The sequence below is a fragment of the Sinocyclocheilus anshuiensis genome, unplaced genomic scaffold (genome assembly GCF_001515605.1).
Source record: "Sinocyclocheilus anshuiensis isolate Anshui unplaced genomic scaffold, SAMN03320099.WGS_v1.1 scaffold85, whole genome shotgun sequence".
In the NCBI taxonomy this organism is placed as follows: Eukaryota; Metazoa; Chordata; class Actinopteri; order Cypriniformes; family Cyprinidae; genus Sinocyclocheilus; species Sinocyclocheilus anshuiensis.
Genome location: NW_015536800.1, coordinates 1,028,264 through 1,037,291, shown reverse-complemented (window position 1 = coordinate 1,037,291; position 9,028 = coordinate 1,028,264). Strand labels below are relative to the sequence as shown.

The 9,028-nt window shown below is 35.8% G+C and overlaps 1 long non-coding RNA gene across 1 annotated transcript; it reads right to left on the bottom strand.

The window, feature by feature from the left end:
- Nucleotides 1-311: 311 nt before the first annotated feature.
- LOC107656314 (uncharacterized) lies at nucleotides 312-8,609 on the bottom strand. Its single transcript, XR_001630555.1, has 3 exons — nucleotides 8,562-8,609; nucleotides 4,640-4,740; nucleotides 312-374 (listed from the first exon to the last, which is right to left on the bottom strand). It is a non-coding gene; the product is annotated as an uncharacterized LOC107656314 (long non-coding RNA).
- Nucleotides 8,610-9,028: the final 419 nt, after the last annotated feature.

Sequence of the window (9,028 nt, the reverse complement as noted above, 5' to 3'; positions counted from 1 at the left end):
TGGTTTGGAAGCACAACTGTCAATCAATCAGAGAGAAACAGTTAGGCAAATGAGGTGCTCAAAAACAAACATACATATTTAAATAAATAACAATGCATCATTTTCAACCAAGAGCTGTATTTAGAGTCTGCACAAGTTTGAAACTGTAATCGACAGCAACTGCGAACTGCCTTTTGGATATTTTGACACCAAAACCAGCTTTAATAAGTTTGCAACCACTTTATGATTATACAAACACGGCAATTCAAATCGCAGTGAACAATATCATCCAGATTGTCCCATTGCCAGTCCTTGAAAAGTCAGTTGAAAGGTGCTGTTCGAAAGCCCATTGAAAGGTGCTGCTTTGTTGTAGTATGTCTCAGACATATTGTATACTGAAAATATGACAGTAACAAGCTATTAAAAGTCCTCTTTTCTGATCGTCAGTTAATAATTACTTTGTAAACACAGCAAGAAACAGTCTCTTTTGCAAAACACTAACTGTAACAAAAGCAATTATTTTAATAACACACACACCCTCTCTTTTTCTTTTCTGCATCTGCTCTAGCTTGTATACTAATCTAGCTAATACTTGAAACTTGGCATTGTGTACAGCAAATATTCTGGGCTGTAATGATAAATTGCTTGCAGTGTTCCTCATTTGTAATTCACTTTGGATAAAAGCAACTACTAAATTAATAAATGTGAAATGTAATGTAAATGATGGCGGCAGTCACAAGGTACACCTTTAATTTAAAAGAGCTTAGTGCTTGCTAGAAAAACTTGCTCATAGATCTTCATTTCAAGTAATTTCCATTCAGATGAGACCAAAAGTTATAATGTCTAAGTGGGTGAGCTTACTTTTAGTTAGTCTGCCCATTTCCATCAGTTTGACTTATTCAGGCAAAACAGCTGTGAACATGATAGTCAGGCGTTGTCGCATTGACTAATTAGCCAATCACAGCAACGTGGAGGCACTGCCTCCTCTCAATTTATGTTATTTAAGAAAAATGAGTGCTTCTCTCTTTGGTGAAAAAGCCTATGCTGTGTTAAATGTTGAGGCATGCTTCAAAATAGTACTACCATCCCTTTAAAATCACTTCAGAAGTTATAAGTTTGAATTTTCAAAAGAGCAACCTTGGAAGGTTAAACATATGAACCTTACAAAGTCAGATTCAGGACACATAGGCCCACAGACTTTTGTTAAATTAGCATACTGAAACTAAAGCCTGAGGGATATACTCACAACCCACTTAGAGTGCTCTCAAGTTAAAGACACAATTTAGTCAAACTGAATAAGAATATGATCAGGTTATTCAGGGTTAATTTTAAGCCATTTCCTCTTATCTTTTGTTCTGATCTTAGCACTAAAGTTATGGAAAGTGTTACTTTTCACTTACGGACATGTTGTGTTCCCAAAATGACTGCCTGGTATCATCTCAGAAATGAGGTTTGTCTTTGGGTGGGGGACCAGGATTATAACAGCGTGAATCTGTCCTCAGTCCAATATACTTTAAAAGGACATCTCACACTCGGTGACAAATGAGGGTAGGCTCTCAAAGCAGGGATTAAACAGCGTCACAGAAAAAGTTGGAGGAGAAACATCTATCAAATCCTGGCTCAACGTTGGAACTCATCGACGGTGATGGAGACGACGAGTTAGACTATCATCAAGGGTGAGAAAATTCCTCGTCTTTTTCAGAGCAACAAAAATGCTGATTAGAAGAGATGAGACTATATAAGATGAGAGAAGACTGAATTACTGATAATGAAAAAATAGACAGATAAAAGGAGCATGTCAGGCACAAATCAGAGAGCTACGTCACAATGTCTTACAAGACAAAAGACAAATAGGCAAAGACGGCAACAGGGAGGGAAAAGGAACAAGTAGGGGTAAAAAGAAAGATGATTCATGTTGAGTATGCTGACATTTGAGAAAGCTGGAGATGAAGACACATCAGAGGGAGTAAAATACAGCTTGACGTTTAAACTGATCTCTTTTCATATGTTCATCCATCCACCACCATGACTTTCAAATCTGTTTGGCAGGTCTGTCACATTAAAGATCTGACTGTCGAATAATCAGTAACGTAATAAAAGGGAACATGACCATTTTGAAGAAAACCAGCATATTTTCCTAGTTTTCCTAAATTAAGTAAAACATGAAAACAATTCCAATGCCTCTATATTATTAGGATACAATATATTTCAGAAAAAGCATGGCCTTAAATGGCAAGTAAAAAAAAAAAAGTGATCCATTTACATTTCATTAAGGACACGCTGTTATCCAAAGTAATTTACAAATGAGAAATATAACAAGAAAACCAACATATTTTCCACCCTTTTTCTGAAATTAAATTAAATGTTAAAGATTCCATGATGATCTATAATTAGGAAAAAATCTGTTTCAGAGAAATAATGATGCCTTAAATTCCATGGCCTTCATTTATCAGCAGTGCGTACGCACAGATGTGTGTGTAATGAGTGCGAAAGAACAGTTTCACGCAAAGTGTGGGATCTACCAACTTGTACTTAAACATAGGAATGTGTGTAAATAAAAGCACAACTCTGAGCATGCTTACGCAGAGAATCTAGTGGTAGAATGGCGATACTACAAAAAGAAAGTGCCGCTGTGTGTTTCCTGTGTCCTTTAATTGCAAATACTCAATTTATAAATTCATAGTTCAAGCTATACATTTGCATAATTGGTGTAAGAAGCAATAAAAGACACACTGCAAAAAAGGCTTATCTTAGTTTGTTGTCTTGTTTCTAGTCAAAATATCAAAATATTCTTAAATCAAGATGCATTTACTACATAAGCAAAAAGACAAGATATTTAGTCTTGTTTCCTGGGGGGGGGATGAAAATTCACATTCATCTAAATGAAGTGAATTTTGCTTAAAACAAGTAAAAAATCCTCTTAAAACAAGATTATTTTTCTTACCCTATTGGCAGATAATTTTACTTATTTTAACATTAAAGCATGTCAACATATTCTGTTACACCAAATACACAAAATAATGATCTTTAAAAAAGCATCATATGACCCCCCCCCCAAATATCTTTTTGCTTATATAGTAAATGCATCGTGATTTAAGCATTTTTAGATATTTTAACTAGAAACAAGAGAAAAATACTAAGTAAGATAAGCCTCAAAGAGCGCGCTGATCTGTTTAGTGAGAGCACAGAATGGCTTCTCAGTCGGTACCACTTTCTTTGCCATGATTTCGATGAGGACATTATATATTCACGTGATTTATAAAGGGAGGTGTTGTCACTATATATGGTTTATTGGAGACGTTTCTGAATGCAAATGACCATGAACGTGAACAGGCATGGTGCTTAAGAATATGTGGGATTTATCAACAATGATTACTTACTGGTGTGCGTAAGAACCGCGTACGCATGTTTGATAAATATGGATTTTTTTTGAACTTACACACATTCTACATTTCGTAGGACAAAATATAGAACCTTTTCTATGCATTGTTGATAAATGAGGGCATATGCCTTTCTGTTATTAGGATACAATCTATTTCAGAAAAAAAATAGCTTTAAATGGGAAGAAATAAATTGTTGCATACCAATGAGGAATACAACAAAAAAGCAACATATTGTCAACCATTTGTCTGAAATTTAAATTAAAAAAATTACATGCCGATCTATAACTATGACACAATCTATTTCAGAGAAATGATGAAGCCTTAAATTCCATGCTTGTCTTAGGATACAATCTATTTCAGGAAAATTGGCCTTAAATGGCAAGTAAAAAAATTATAATAATAAAAATAAGTGATTACATTTACATTTCACTAAGGACGTTCTGTTGTCCTAAGTAACTTACAAATTAGGAATACAACAAAAAGCAACATATTTTCAACCATTTTTCTGAAATTAAATTAAATGTAAAACAAAATACAAAAATCCACGCCAATCTATAACTGACACAATCTATTTCAGATAAATGATGATGCCTTAAATGGCAAGTAAAATGTGGTACACATGCATTTATTTGTTTAGTAGATCATTTTGTAAATTTTGTAAGTGACTTACAAAAGAGGAACACAGCAAGCAATTAATCTTAAGGAGGCAATAACACAAGTTTCAAACACAGAGCAAAGCTCGAATGGGGAGGGATACAAAAAATAGTGAAAGCACAGAAGAAAAAAATCTTTCTATTTCTTTTCATGTCAGCAGGACGCAGATAAGATTGGTTGGTTTACATGCCAGTCACGTGGTCTCTTCCTGTCTAAATGGGCATTCTTTGGCCTGTATAAGGTGCAGTGGGGACCAGAACTTATGCCGTTAAGTCAAAGAATCACCAGATGATATCAACATCAACAATCCATGTAAATAAGGAGTCAGGTAAGATCAGTCGTAAACCAATTTAAAAACTTCATTTCTTTTAGAGATAAGAGACAGAGAGGAGACAAGGGATGCTGATGGAGGTCAAGAGATGGGTTGGAGGAGAGATAGAGATGGCAGAGATAACATCTGAACCTTTCAGCTGAGAGAGCCCAAAGCAAGGGTTGATAGAGATGGTAAGATAAAATCAAACCTCCCTCGTGCCAACTACTAAAGGAGAGCAACACAGAGTGTGTGTGAGAGAGACGGAAAGAGAGAGAAGGTGTAAGAGAGAGGGGTCATATTCAGCAGTCACCTCTCCTCTCCAGACACCTCCAGACTTTATCATCAGCCCATCTGAATGGCCTGTGGTCAGCACAGAGAGAATGACTCACGACTCTAGTCTTATGAGACCACCTGAAAGTAAAACAGACATTTCATTTACACACTTCAGCATACATTTATCCTTCTCTTTACCTGCACCTGATTTGCTGTATAGCTGTTCTTTTTTGTACATTTAAATACTAATGAAAAATGTATTACATAAAACATTAGGCAGCACAACTGTTTTTTAACATCGATAATTATAATGACTTGAGCACCAAATCAAAATATTAGAATGATTTCTGAAAGATCATGTGACACTGAAGACTTGTAATGGTTGCCTAAATTCGGCTTTGCCATCATTGGAATAAATAAAAAATTAAAACATATTAAAATGAAAACCCGCCATTTTAAATTGTAATAATATAAAAAATTTAATAAATAAATAAGTGTATTTTTATGAAAATCAAATGCCGCAATAAAGGTGAGCATAAAATACTTTTTTAAACAATTTTTTTTTTACATTTTTGTTTTAATAAAACATTAAAATATCTCAAACTGACCTCAAACTGTTGAACGGTACACCCTAAAAAATGCTGGGTTAAATATAACCCAATAGCTGGGTTTGTCCCTTTTTAACCCAGCATTTTTTAGAGTGTAGTATATATTTTGCAATTATACATTTTAAATGGATGTCTATGAAAAGGTCTGTTTGTACCCGGGTAAACATTAAAATACTGTAACTGCATCTCAAATGACGCACTATACACTGATACACTATGTACTTAAGCACTGTGTACTCAACCATGTAGTGTATGAATTTTATAAGGTTATTTTGTCAATAATAATCGGAGTCTAATAGCCCCTCCCCCTTCACAACGTAATTAAAGCTGCGACAGTTGAGTGCATGAAGGCTGCGTCCGAAAGCCTGAGGCAATGACTTTGCAGGCAGCGTTTTTGTACGAAGGCAGCTCACGAAACTGATTTCGGACAGGCTTCTGAGGCAGCGTAACGGTTTAATGATCTACAACAAAATAGAACGAGTTTTGGTGATAACTAAATGAATACTGTATTACTATAATACTGATTTCTCGCTAGAAATAACATCAAAAGTGCAAAAAGCTAGTCAGAAATATACATTTACACACAAACTGACCACCAAACGCAACTTTCAGACGCCATCTTTATTTTTTTAGCTCAACCGTCACAGAATGGAACGCACAGGATTGTGGGATATCAAAGGCAGCGAAGGATACATCTATGCTGCCTTCAAAATTCGATCAGAAGAAGGTACCTCCGGAGACAGGAAGTAAAGCAGAATTTGGATTCGGACGTGCCTTGATGCCTTCCTGCCTTGGAATTTTAGAGCTTTCGGACGCAGCCGAAGTGTCCAACATTCCACACTTCATTTTTTCGGGTATTTACATGCATCATCCGGGTATTTAAAGTTTACTTTTTCTTTATGGAATTTTCAGTGTGAACCAACACAAAATGTCATAGAATATTGCATAAGTACGCGATTTGGGATGCGCCTTGTGTTTTTTAATCCACAAGACCTAAAAATTATACGTTAATTTGAGACTAGTGTGAGAAAATAGTTTATTAACCGAAGTTGTACACTATAGTAATAACTAGAGCCATGTAAGCCCTGTAACTAACACATGGAAGGATACCATAAAGGGAAAATTTCTGGTTTTGTTTATTTCTTTCTTAACGCCAATCCAGCATCTATGGCTATATTCATGGCGAGAACCAGCTAATCCATACACAAGTCTCGTCTTTACACACACGTCTGGGGACTATTTAGAATGCTCAATTAACCTAACCTGCATGTCTTTGGGCTGTGGGAGGAAACCAGAGCACCCGGCGTAAACCCACGCAGACACAGGGAAAACATGCGAAAATTTCTGGTAAAATTACATTGGTAACTAACTAACGCATAACCATGCATTCATCTACTTAGAAAAGTAGTTCTAAAATGTTGATGTAAATAACTGTACTGCTCAATAACGCAGTATTATGTAGAGAGGAATTAAGTTACGTGCTTTAACAAAACTATAATAACATTTCTCGTTTTAAACCCTTTATGTTTTGCCTCACAAAACACAATTACAAGTGAATCACACTCTAAAACACATTTTTGTTTTTACAGTCTGTGAAATGAATGAAAATTACTTTCTGTATCAACCCACAATATATCACAGATGCTGTCAATTGAGCTTAATTTGTATTGCAACCAGAACATTCCTATGAATTTTAACAGTTGTAAGCTACCACTGTTCACCAAATGTGCTATACTAACAATAGTGCACAAGAGGGTTTAGGGGTAAATCCTTTTGCTGTTGCATTGTTTGTATATTATTTTGTGTTTGTGTGTATGTGTTCGCACCAATGTTTTGCCCCTGACTCCAATTTTACTGAATAGTATCCTGTCCTTTCTTTCTCTCTCCATCTCTGCCATTGTGCTGAAATATCCACACCCCAAATAAACGATTTGTCTTGATGAGGTCACTATACCCTGCAAGAGATGACAGGGAAGGGACAAAAAAGCCTGCAGAATTGAGGCTGGTATAATCAGAGCCAGGACAACAGTTGGCTGACCATGTCCACTGGTTCTCTTCCAGCTCTCTTTTGTGTGTGTAAGTGTGTGCGTGTGTCGCCTGGTGTAGTTCCAGCTCATTTCAGCGTTAAACCTCCCAGAGATGATTCCGGAGTGTATGTGTGTGTGTGTGTGTGTGTGTGTACGTGCGTGTCATGTCTAAGCTGTTTTCGGTGCTAAATCTCACTAAGACGACTACTGCTGGAAATTAAGAATTTAATCTTCAATCTACACACAACCTGTAAATATAAATCACAGTCACACACACACCTGACTTTGACTTGAGTGTGACTCAGTTGTCACGATCTACGTGGGTTTGTTTAGGTAAATTCAATATAATTGTATATAGTAATTATAATTTCACACAAATATCCACACAAGGACGATAAAACTGAAAACTTAATAAACATACTAAATAATTCAAATGCAGATCAGTTTGTGTGAGCGTCATGTGCCCTTCAAGTGGATTTGTAATTTTGAGTTCTGAGCACATGAATGACTGAGCGAAGTACTATTTATGAGTGGTAAAATATCAATTCTAGATGATGCATAAGTTGCTGATGTTGTGTCAAATTGTAACATTGTGGAAACATTAGCCTAATCCAGAATATTGATGGTATCATCTAATGTACACTAAAAAAAGTTTGTAAAAAAAAAAAGTTGTAAAAGATTATTGGAGCATGCTTTACAATAGGTCTGGCCACTTAAAAATTTCATGTTTTATTCAGTGTTATATTCTGATTCTTTGTAATTATTTTTAGAAATTTACTACACATTTCTGTGAAAACAGTTTCAAAGTAAATCATACACCAATTTTTGTCCAGTGTATGTATAGAGATCACTCAGTGAACGAAAAGTGAGTCGGTAGTGGATATTATATAGGCTAATGAAAGATTTAGCAAGTTGTTTTAATCTTACATGCTGTATTTCAATCCCTTCAAAGGTCTGATGTATGGAACAGAATAGATGATAATATTCAACAAGATAATCACTCGACTTTCACGATTTGTTAGTGAAACATTTGATTTTAAGAGCCTACAGTGTATAAATAAGCGTTAAATCCAGACTTCTTTAGGTTTATTGTTCACAATGTAATTATTTTGTTTAGGCTCCTTCTGTGTTGTTTACAGACTGGAATACGTAACATGTCTTTAGACCTACGCAAGTAGGTTAAATATTTTTATCGCGGTTCACAATTCAAATACGCACTGCAATCTCAGCGATACAAGGCGCTGTACAAGTAAGTAGCGTAAACTGTATAAATGAGCAATTTAGCTAAATTGTGTTTGGTGCATTTATAGCTACTTGGGCCTACCTGAACGCGAACACATCCGGCTTAACGTAAGAGACGCTAGGTGGACAGGTCGCGCGAAAGTTTCGATCACCCGGTTTAATATCAGTCATTTGAATGCAACTCTATCGCCCCCTTAAAGGTTTACCGCTATGAAAAAATAAATAAATAAATAAAACGGACCGCGCAGCATTTGCAGCTGTGCGCCTTTTAGAGCTCGCGCCTTCGTTCGCGTACTTGCGTTAAGCATGTTTACATTTTCCTTTTTATTTAGGCACGTTTTTGGCCTTAGGGTTAGGGGAAAGAAAATATAATTAGCTCATTATAAAAACAATAGATGTCAAAGACCTCACCTATGATCGAATTAACAAAAATGAGAGTGTTACAACTGAGGGTCCGTTTTTTCATCAGTGTAATGTCTACTATTATCTGAATGAATTATAATATGGTGTATAATTGATAGTGAGAGCAATTATGCGTGTGAGTATTGC